Below are 12435 nucleotides of genomic sequence, written 5' to 3' on the forward strand. Positions count from 1 at the left end.
GCATTAGGAGCAAAATCGCTCCTCCGCCCCTAATGCCCCCATGCTTCGGCATATATGCTCTTTTTTTAACTGTGGTGGTGAAATCACCTCCTACAGCACTGGAGTCACGGCTTTATATATCGTGGGAGCAAACGCTGTTGCTGTCAAGATAAATAAGTCCGCGCAACAGCTGAATGGCGTACCTGAAAACAGTAAAGTAAATTACATACCTGAAAAGCAAGCATGAAAAAAACAACAAAAGAGCAGAACAATAGAGAGTGAATAGAGAGGGAGAGAACAATAAAACGACAACTATTTTTGTTTTTTTTTATTTTATATTTTTTACTTTTTTTTTAACACTTTTTTTTGTAACTGTAAGGCCGGGTACTCACGAGCAAACATGTACGGTGAAACCGGTCCATCGGACCGTTTTTACCGTACATGCCTGCCAGAGGGCTTCTGTACGATTGTTGTACTAACCATCGTACAGAAGTCCGCGTGTAAACAATACGCGGGGCGTGTCCGCGTCGATGACGCGGCGATGACGCGGAGACGTGGGCGGGCCTGCCATTTAAAGGCTTCCACGCATGCGTCGAAGTCATTCGACGCATGCGAGGGATGGCGGGCTCTCGGACATGTACGGTAGGTCTGTACTGACGACCGTACATGTCCGAGCGGGCAGGATTCCAGCGGACGGTTTTAAAACACGTCCAGGAATATTTGCCCGCTGGGAAAAGGCCCGGCGGGCAAATGTTTGCTGGAATTCGGCCCGCTCGCGCCCAAACACGACCGAACATGTATGCTGAAACTGGCCCGCGGACCAGTTTCAGCATACATGTTTGGTCGTGTGTACGGGGCCTAACTGTTCAACTTTTCGGTTCCAGGTTTGGGTCTCTCAAAATGCGATGGCATCTTGGGAGACCCTGTGTAAGTGAGCCTAGCCTGTGAAATGTTTTTACCCTACGCTAATACTTCACTCGTGTGTGGAAGCGTTCAAAACATTCGCCAATACAAAGACCAGGATCGGCAGGACATTGGGGACAAAAATAACGGGTGTCACGCCTAAATCCGCGCTTGGTACAGACACGACATTTTCTTTGGGGGGCTCGTTGGGTAGGGGTACTCTCGAGGGCATATGAAAAATGCCTCTCATGCAGTCGGCTTACTGCATTTGGTAGGGGCTGGTGAGGTACAGTACCGCCTGGATACAGGAGTTCTGTGATGATCTCCTCCTGGAATTGAAGGAAGGATCCATTCCGTCCTGAAGCTTTGTATACGACATGAGCATTCAGTAAAGCCAATTGGAATAAATATAGAGACACTTTTTTGTACCAGCGTCTCGCCTTACGGGCAATATGATACGGCGCCATCAACTGGTCGTTGAGGTCCACCCCTCCCATATTTTGGTTATATTCGTGGACACAGAGGGGTTTCTCCACAACACCAGTCGCCGTACGAATTTGTACTGTCGTGTCTGCGTGAAGGGTGGTAAGAACGAAAACATTCCTATTGTCCCGCCACTTCACAGCGAGCAAATTATTACATCTGAAGCAGGCTCTCGCCCCCAGGCTAAGACGGGCATCTACAAGCCTCTGGGGAAAGCCCCGGCGATTAGGTCGCACCGTGCCACATGCTCCAATCTGACGATCAAACAAATTACTAAAAAGTGGCACGCTGCTGTAATAATTGTTCACATACAAGTGGTACCCCTTTCCGAATAAGGGTGACACCAAGTCCCACACGATCTTGCCAGCGCTCCCCATGTAATCTGGGCAACCCTCAGGCTCTACCTGACTATCTTTTCCCTCATAAACCCTAAAGCTCCATGTGTAGCCTTTGGCCCTGTCACAGAGCTTATAGAGCTTGACCCCGTATCTGGCACGCTTGCTGGGAAGGAACTGCTTGAAAGACAAGCGGCCAGAAAATTTAACCAGGGACTCATTAACGCAGACAACTTGCTGGGGATTAAACAAGGCTGCATAACGTTCATTGAAATGGTTTACGAGGGGCCGAATTTTGTAGAGCCGGTCAAATTCAGGGTCTCCACGCGGACGACAAAGTGCATTGTCACTGAAATGCATAAACCGCAGGATCGCCTCGTATCGATTCCTGGCCATGTGAGCAGAGAACATGGGCATATTGTGAATGGGATGTGTGGACCAATACATCCGCAACTTCGGAAATGTGTGTATGCCCATGTTGAGGGTAAGATCTTAAATTCGGAAACCTCAAGAGGTTTCCATTCTTTGGCAAGGAGAGACTGGGGATTAGCGGCGATGTAGGTACCAGCATATAAATTACTCTGGTCCACAATAGATCTATAGAGATCTTCCGTGAAATACAGCGAATAAAAATCAAGTGGCATAAAATTCGCTGTATCCACCTGAATACCGGGTTGGCCAGTGAATGGGGGAAGTACGGGTGCTGCAGAAGTGGTGGGGACCCAATCAGGATAGGCGAATTCTACCAGGGCCGGACTGGCCAACCGGGATAGCGGGAAAAATCCCGGTGGGCCGGCTGCCTGGCTGTTCCTGGAGGCCGCTGTGAGGGCAGCGGCGCCTGAAAGAAATATGGCTGCGGCCGGGCCGACCTACATGCAACTGCGCATGCGCCAGCGGCTCAGCGCCGTTCCGAAGCTAGCCGTGCACGAGAAAGCTCGTACAGGCTCGGCAAGTTTCGGGAATGCGGGCGCATGCGCAGTGACACGACGGCGCCGAGCGGCGCCATTTTTAAAATGCGCGTCGCTCACTGAGGTGAGGTCTTGCACACGCCTGTGCCTCTGAGTCTTCCTACATTCCCTCCCTGCAGGCTGCAGGCAGTGTCTGAACTCCTTCCCCCACTCCTAACTCCTGACCGCCCATACAGCGTCTAAACTCCTCCCCTCCGACCGCCCATGCAGCCTCTGACCTCCTGTTCCCCCCTCCACAGCATCTGACCTCCTGCCCCCCCTGCAGCCTCTGACCTCCTGTTCCCCCCCTCTGCATCCTATGACCTGTCCCCTCCCCACAGCCTCTGACCTCCTGCCCCCCCTGCAGCCTCTGACCTCCTGTCCCCCCCCTCTGCATCCTATGACCTGTCCCCTCCCCACAGCCTCTGACCTCCTGCCCCCCTCTGCAGCCTCTGACCTCCTGTTCCCCCCCTGCAGCCTCTGACCTCCTGTCCCCCCCTCTGCAGCCTATGACCTGTCCCCTCTCCACAGCCTCTGACCTCCTGTTCCCCCTCTGCACAGCATCTGACCTCCTGCCCCCCCTGCAGCCTATGACCTGTTCCCTCTCCATAGCCTCTGACCTCCTGTTCCCCCCCTATGCAGCCTATGACCTGTCCCCTCCCCACAGCCTCTGACCTCCTGCCCCCCTCTGCAGCCTCTGACCTCCTGTCCCCCCCCTCTGCAGCCTATGACATGTCCCCTCCCCACAGCCTCTGACCTCCTGTTCCCCCTCTGCAGCCTCTGACCTCTTGTCCCCCCCTCAACAGCCTCTGACCTCCTGTCCCCCCCTCTGCAGCCTATGACCTGTTCTCTCCCCACAGCCTCTGACCTCCTGCCCCCCCTCTGCAGCCTCTGACCTCCTGTCCCCCCCTCTGCAGCCTATGACCTGTCCCCTCCCCACAGCCTCTGACCTCCTGTTCCCCCTCTGCAGCCTCTGACCTCCTGTTCCCCCCCCCCTGCAGCCTCTGACCTCCTGTCCCCCCCTCTGCAGCCTATGACCTGTCCCCTCTCCACAGCCTCTGACCTCCTGTTCCCCCTCTGCACAGCATCTGACCTCCTGCCTCCCCTGCAGCCTATGACCTGTCCCCTCTCCATAGCCTCTGACCTCCTGTTCCCCCCTCCACAGCATTCTGACCTCCTGCCCCCCTCTCCGCAGCCTCTGACCTCCTGTCCCCCTCCGCAGTCTCTGACCTCCTGTCCCCCTCCGCAGTCTCTGACCTCCTGCCCCCCCTGCAGCCTCTGACCTCCTGTCCCCCCCTCTGCAGCCTATGACCTGTCCCCTCCCCACAGCCTCTGACCTCCTGCCCCCCCTCTGCAGCCTCTGACCTCCTGTCCCCCCCTCTGCAGCCTATGACCTGTCCCCTCCCCACAGCCTCTGACCTCCTGTTCCCCCCCTGCAGCCTCTGACCTCCTGTCCCCCCCTCTGCAGCCTATGACCTGTCCCCTCTCCACAGCCTCTGACCTCCTGTTCCCCCTCTGCACAGCATCTGACCTCCTGCCCCCCCTGCAGCCTATGACCTGTTCCCTCTCCATAGCCTCTGACCTCCTGTTCCCCCTGCAGCCTATGACCTGTTCCCTCTCCATAGCCTCTGACCTCCTGTTCCCCCCTCCACAGCCTCTGACCTCCTGTCCCCCCTCCGCAGCCTCTGACCTCCTGTCCCCCTCCGCAGCCTCTGACCTCCTGTCCCCCTCCGCAGTCTCTGACCTCCTGTCCCCCCCTCTGCAGCCTATGACCTGTCCCCTCCCCACAGCCTCTGACCTCCTGCCCCCCCTCTGCAGCCTCTGACCTCCTGTCCCCCCCTCTGCAACCTATGACCTGTCCCCTCCCCACAGCCTCTGACCTCCTGTTCCCCCTCTGCAGCCTCTGACCTCCTGTTCCCCCCCTGCAGCCTCTGACCTCCTGTCCCCCCCCTCTGCAGCCTATGACCTGTCCCCTCTCCACAGCCTCTGACCTCCTGTTCCCCCTCTGCACAGCATCTGACCTCCTGCCCCCCCTGCAGCCTATGACCTGTTCCCTCTCCATAGCCTCTGACCTCCTGTTCCCCCTGCAGCCTATGACCTGTTCCCTCTCCATAGCCTCTGACCTCCGGTTCCCTCCTCCACAGCATTCTGACCTCCTGCCCCCCCTCCGCAGCCTCTGACCTCCTGTCCCCCTCCGCAGTCTCTGACCTCCTGTCCCCCTCCGCAGTCTCTGACCTCCTGTCCCCCTCCGCAGTCTCTGACCTCCTGTCCCCCTCCGCAGTCTCTGACCTCCTGTCCCCCTCCGCAGTCTCTGACCTCCTGTCCCCCTCCGCAGTCTCTGACCTCCTGTCCCCCTCCGCAGCCTCTGACCTCCTGTCCCCCCCTATGCAGCTTTTGATTTCCCCTGTACCATCCGCAGCCTCTGACCATCTCTTGTCTTATATCAGATCTGAAGAGGAGTCGAGAGTGGGAGTGCTGCCAGGATGGGGGTTCACGGGAAAGTCAGACATGTATGGACTGTGGAGAGGAAACTATGGGACCAAGCTGGAGCCGAGTGACTGAGCCACGCATGGTGCACCTGAAAGGAGGTCAGTGACAGCACCGCCAGGCCAGTCTGAGGAGGGGGGGGGGGGTGTCAATACAATATTGTAAGGGGGTTAGGTGGTCTCTGGTCACCAGAGTCCTCCCCACATTCCCAGAGTTTCACTTTACAACATAGTCTGCGGGATTCAACCTTACAGTGCAAGGGGGCACTCTTATGTAAAGGGGAATGCAGTGGACTCTGATATAAGTGTGGTCTCTGGTCACCCGTGCCCACCTTTATATTAGAGTTTGACCCCTTTCACACTGAGACGCTTTGCAGGTGCTATAACACTAAAGATAGCGCCTGCAAAGGGCCCTGAAAGAGCCGCTTCTGCCCATTGAAATAAATAGGCTCCGCAGATATACCGCCGGCAAAGCGCATGATGTTGGGCTGGTATAATGCTATGGGGCTGGTATGAAATAATTTCCAGGGCTGGTTTTTATTCCCAGTCCGGCCCTGAATTCTACAGGAAGGGCACTATGGGCACAACGGGCCTGTCTCTGTCTTCTTCTTGGTGGCAGCGGGACACTACTTGTGCTTGCCACCTCGCCAGCTTGAACTGCACTTAGGGGACTCGCCACGTCACCACGTGATACTGCAGTGCTGGATGAACGACCAGGGTGTACTAGGCCGCTGGTGCTTGCCAGTTCACCAGAAGGAATAGCAGCGCTAGTACTTCTCTGCTCCATACAAGGGTCCTGCGGTTCTTGCTGCTCAACAACATCAGAACGGGGTCGGGTACGCCTGGCCTTAGCAGGGACCACAACTCCGTCGTCCGAGCTATCTGACATGGAGCCGCTGTCGTAAACGGGTTCGTATTCTGAGCCAGAATCTGACAGATGCGTGACCTCTTCTCAGGGCTGGACTGGGACAAAAATCTGGCCCTGGACTTCATCCAGACTGGCCCACTTTGATAGGTCTCTCCCATAGCGGCCGGACAACTCCCGCACCCCCCCCCCCCCCGGCCACCCAAGCCCCCTCTCCCCCTTCACTAGACACTAGCCTTTCTACTTTATTAGAGTAGAACGGCTGGTACTGGTACTCTTAGGCCCCGTACACACGACCGAACATGTCCGCTGAAACTGGTCCAACGGACCAGTTTCAGCAGACATGTTCCGTCGTGTGTACGGCCGACCCGGACAATTTTCCTGCGGATTGGACATTTTCCAGCGGACAAATGTTTCTTAGCATGCTAAGAAACATGTCCGCTGGAAGCCTGTCCGTCGTACATGTTCGGTCGTCTGTACAGACTCACCGCTCATGTCCACTCGGCCCCAAGCCCTCACATGCGTCAAAGTGATTCGACGCATGCGTGGAAGCATTTACCTTCCAGGGCCACGCACGTCGCCGCGTAATCGTTGCGGCCACATCACCACGTATCATGTCCGCGCGGATTTCTGTTTGATGGTGTGTACACACATCAAACAGAAATCCGGCAGACAACTGTCCGCTGAAAACGGTCCGGCGGACCGTTTTCAGCGGACTGTTCGGCCGTCTGTACACCGCCTTATTTCACCCGGAGAAAATAATCAGTTTGATGCCCCCCCCTTATGGGACAAGATTAGGCAGAAGTGAGAAACTCCCAGGCCATAGCTGTTGAGTCAGCTGTCTGTCCCCTCCCCCATGCTCCTCTGTCGTCCCCCCGTGCTCCTCTGGTCCTCCCAGATGAGTGCTGCGGGAAGGGAGAGGAGGTGAGCGCTGCGCGGAGGGAGAGACAGAGGAGCGGAGGGGGGGCGGTGGTCTGCTGTCACTGAAGCCGGCCCACTGAGCCACCGGCCCACCGGGAAACTCCCTGTAGTCCCAATGGCCAGTCCATCCCTGCCTCCTCTTCTTCACTACCTGACAGGCTCAGAAACAAGTAGGCCTGCTTACTATTGTACATTCGCTTTGCCATTTTGGGCTCTAAATTTAGTGGTACAATAGTCAGGATTCACAGGTAAAAAAAGCACCTGACTGTAGAAAAGCAAACGTAGAAAACGCTTCCAAAATAACTGTTAGCGATCGCAGGGATCAGGCCTGTCTCTGCGAACGCTGCAGTTATGTGTCTTGTGTTTTGTAAGTGACAGTGATCGATCGATACTGCACTTGGGTGGGTTGGGCTGGGCGGAGGGGCAAAATGCAGGTCCTAGTGGGTATCTGGGCTGATTCCGCTAACAATGCGTTTTTGGGGTACCCTAAACTGCTGGGTACGCTAGTATAGATCTGATCAGATCAGGTATCGATCCGTTCAGATACTATACCACTAAGGCCTCTTACACACGGACGGACTGCCTGCTGAAAAAGGTCCGCCGGACCGTTTTCAGCGGACATGTCCGCCCCGGAGATTTCTGTCTGATGGTTGTACACACCATCAAACAGAAATCCGCACGGACACAATACGCGGTGACGTGGCCGCGCCGATTACGCGCGACGTGCGCGGCCTTGAAAGGTCAATGCTTCCACGCATGCGTCAAAATCACTTCGACGCATGCGAGGGCTTTCGGCCGAGCGGACATGTACGGTGAGTCTGTACAGACGACCGAACATGTCCGACGGACAGGCTTCCAGCGGACATGTTTCTTAGCATGCTAAGACATTTTTGAAAACGCTCGGCTGGACAAATGTCCGCTGGAAACCTGTCCGATAGGCCGTACACACGCCTGAACATGTCCGACGGACAGGCTTCCAGCGGACATGTTTCTTAGCATGCTAAGAAATTTTTGTCCGCTGGAAACCTGTCCGGTAGGCCGTACACACGACCGAACATGTCCGTTGAAACTGGTCCGCGGACCAGTTTCAGCGGACATGTTCGGTCGTGTGTACGGGGCCTAAGGAGGGTGTATGCTTTGCGCGTGGGTGTAAGCGTTACTGGCACTAACCTAACGCGGCCTGGGACGACGCAGACCCTGACTGACGCTAAAATTTCATTGATATCACCCACCGGGCGATCAGGGGGTCAAACCTTTATTGGGTTCTATACGGCGGGTGTCCTGATGCTATAAACAGCAAACTAACCAACCAGCGTCAACCGTAACACTTATACGGTGATCACTGGTGAAAGGGTTAACTAGGGGGCCAATCAGGGGGTTAAAACCTTTATTAGGTAATATATGGGGGTACCTGACGCTTTCTAAAAACCTGACGGCGAACCTAAAATAACTAAATAACTAACTGGCTAACTAGCGTCACCAGTGACACTTATACGGTGATGACTGGTGAAAGGGTTAACTCTAGGGGCAATCAGGGGTTAAAACCTTTATTTATGGGGGTACCTAACGCTATAGAAACCATGGCGGCGAACCTCAAAAAAAACTAGGGGCCAGATTCTGTAAGAATCTGCGTTGGTGTAAGCCATTTACACTCCGCCACCGCAACTTACAGGAGCAAGTGCCGTATTCCCCAAACACTTGCTCCGTAATTTGCGGCGGCGTAGTGTAAATGGCCCAGCGTATCCCCGCGTAATTCAGAGGGGGAGGCTAGCATTCAAATTAAGCGCGCCCCCGCGCCGATTGAACTAAAAATAGCCCAGTGCGCATGCTCCAGCTCACGACGGAAAACGTCAATGACGCCGACGTGTGCGTCATTGACGTAAAGTCGTATTCAAGAACGACTTTGGAAAACGACGTAACCGACGGAAAAAGACGACGCGGACCCGACGCCATACTTGGCCTACGGCGGACTGGCGGAAGGTTACCCCTCATATAGCAGGGGTAACCTTACGCTTACGGAAACGACGTAAGCGACGAGTACGCGACGCGAATTCGTTCGGGAATCGGCGTATCAGGCTCATTTGCATAGTCAAATGAGACCTGAACGTAAACGCCACCTAGCGGCCAGCGTTGCATTACATCTAAGATCCGATCGGATCTTGGCCGTATCTATGCGAAAATTATTCTACGAATCACTCGCATAGATACCCGGGCTCAGAAACAGAGATACGACGGTGTTTCCTGAGATACACCGGCGTAACTCTTCTGAGAATCTGACCCTAGCTACCTAGCGGCAACAGTGACACTAATACAGCGATCAGAAAACCGATCGCTTAGTGACACTGGGCCAGATTCACATAGAGATACGACGGTGTATCTCCTGATACGCCGTCGTATCTCTGAGTTCTGCCGGTCGGATCTATGCGACTGATTAATAGAATCAGGTTCCGCATAGATATTCCTAAGATCCGACAGGCGTAACTGTGTTACACCGTCGGATCTTAGGCTGCAATTCCAGGCCGGCCGCTAGGTGGCGATTCGTTTTTTTTTTTACGTGACGAATATGCAAATGAGGAGATACGCCGATTTAGAAACGTCTAAATTTAGAAACGTCTAAAGATCCGCTAACCTATCTGAATCTGGCCCACTGGCAATAGGGGGTGAAAGGGTTAACTAGGGCGGTGATCAAGGGGTTAAACCTTTATTAGGGGGGGGGTAGGGGGCTACCCTGGACCTAAAGGGGCCTAAAGCTAGCTGCCCTAACACTTTTTTCTGTCACAAATGACACTGGGCCAGATTCAGGAAGCTATTGCGCCCGCGCAACCATAGGTTGCGCGGCGCAATAGCTGTTTTGCTTCCGCGTAGCGAATGCCCCTGATTCAGGAACATCGCTACGCGGACTGCAGCCTAGGATATGACAGACATAAGCCTCCTTATGCCTTCATATCTCAGGCTGCATTCTTGCGTTGGCCGCTAGGGGGCGCGGCCATTGTGATCGGCGTATAGTATGCAAATTGCATACTACCACCGATTCACAAAAGTTGCGCGGGCCCTGCGCACGCAAGGTACGGAGTTTCCGTACGGCGACTTTAGCGCAAGGTTGCTCCTGCTGTAGCAGGGGCAGCCAATGCTAAAGTATAGCCGCCCTTCCCGCTCGTAAAATTTAAATTTCACGTCGTTTACGTAAGTGAATCGTGAATGGCGCTGGACGCCATTCACGTTCACTTAGAAGCAAATGACGTCCTTGCGACGTCATTTGCCGCAATGCACGTCGGGAAAGTTTCCCGACGGAGCATGCGCTGTTAGCTCGGCGCGGGAGCGCGCCTAATTTAAATGATTCCCGCCCCCGGCGGGATCATTTACATTAGGCGCCCTTACGCCGGGCTATTTAGCATATCGCCCGCGCAATTTACGGAGCTACTGCTCCGTGAATCGCGGGCAAATCGAAATATTTGCGTGGGCGCAGAGCAAAAATCGTTGCCCTTTGCCCACGCAAATATTGCGCGGATCTACCTGAATCTGGCCCACTATATGCAGTGATCAGAAAATAAATGATGCAATCAGTGACGCTGTGACAGGGGGGGTGATCGGGGGGGGGGGGGGGGTCGGGGGGGGTGATCGGGGGAGGGGGGGTGATCGGGGGGGGTGATCGGGGGAGGGGGGGTGATCGGGAGGGTTATGTACCTATGTGTACTGTGTCAGTGTACTGTTGGTGCAACTCACTGTACTGATGTCTTCTCTCCTCTGGATCCGGACGAAAAAGACCGCCAGAGGAGAGATGACATCACTTCCTCCCTGCCAGTGTTTACACTTACACAGGCAGGGCGGGCAGAGGAGGAGGCGGATACGCTGGGACCCCCGACCCGCGGAAAGGCGGGGACGTACCTGTACGCCCATATGCCTGTACGTGCCATTCTGTGGACGTACATATACATGCGGCGGTCGTTAAGTGGTTAATAGTGCGTCCGCTGACACCGATGCTGGGGGTTAATAGTGCGTCCGCTGACACCAATGCTGGGGGTTAATAGTGCGTCCGCTGACACCGATGCTGGGGGTTAATAGTGCGTCCGCTGACACCAATGCTGGGGGTTAATAGTGCATCCGCTGACACCAATGCTGGGGGTTAATAGTGCGTCCGCTGACACCAATGCTGGGGGTTAATAGTGCATCCGCTGACACCAATGCTGGGGGTTAATAGTGCATCCGCTGACACCAATGCTGGGGGTTAATAGTGCGTCCGCTGACACCAATGCTGGGGGTTAATAGTGCATCCGCTGACACCAATGCTGGGGGTTAATAGTGCATCCGCTGACACCAATGCTGGGGGTTAATAGTGCATCCGCTGACACCAATGCTGGGGGTTAATAGTGCATCCGCTGACACCGATGCTGGGGGTTAATAGTACGTCCGCTGACACCGATGCTGGGGGTTAATAGTACGTCCGCTGACACCGATGCTGGGGGTTAATAGTGCGTCCACTGACACCGATGCTGGGGGTTAATAGGGCATCCGTAAATATGATGATAGACATAGATAGGAAGGGATCACATGACTCTTATGGTAGGTTCATAGTGATCTCCGATCAGGACATAGATAGGAAGGGATCACATGACTCCTATGGTAGGTTCATAGTGATCTCCGATCAGGACATAGATAGGAAGGGATCACATGACTCCTATGGTGATCTCCGATCAGGACATAGATAGGAAGGGATCACATGACCCCTATGGTAGGTTCATAGTGATCTCTGATCAGGACATAGATAGGAAGGGATCACATGACTCCTATGGTAGGTTCATAGTGATCTCCGATCAGGACATAGATAGGAAGGGATCACATGACCCCTATGGTAGGTTCATAGTGATCTCCGATCAGGACATAGATAGGAAGGGATCACATGACTCCTATGGTAGGTTCATAGTGATCTCCGATCAGGACATAGATAGGAAGGGATCACATGACCCCTATGGTAGGTTCATAGTGATCTCCGATCAGGACATAGATAGGAAGGGATCACATGACCCCTATGGTAGGTTCATAGTGATCTCCGATCAGGACATAGATAGGAAGGGATCACATGACTCCTATGGTGATCTCCGATCAGGACATAGATAGGAAGGGATCACATGACTCCTATGGTAGGTTCATAGTGATCTCCGATCAGGACATAGATAGGAAGGGATCACATGACTCCTATGGTAGGTTCATAGTGATCTCCGATCAGGACATAGATAGTAAGGGATCACATGACTCCTATGGTAGGTTCATAGTGATCTCCGATCAGGACATAGATAGGAAGGGATCACATGACTCCTATGGTAGGTTCATAGTGATCTCCGATCAGGATATAGATAGGAAGGGATCACATGACTCCTATGGTAGGTTCATAGTGATCTCCGATCAGGACATAGATAGGAAGGGATCACATGACTCCTATGGTAGGTTCATAGTGATCTCCGATCAGGACATAGATAGGAAAGGATCACATGACTCCTATGGTAGGTTCATAGTGATCT

The sequence above is a fragment of the Rana temporaria genome, chromosome 3 (genome assembly GCF_905171775.1).
Source record: "Rana temporaria chromosome 3, aRanTem1.1, whole genome shotgun sequence".
Classification (NCBI taxonomy): domain Eukaryota; kingdom Metazoa; phylum Chordata; class Amphibia; order Anura; family Ranidae; genus Rana; species Rana temporaria.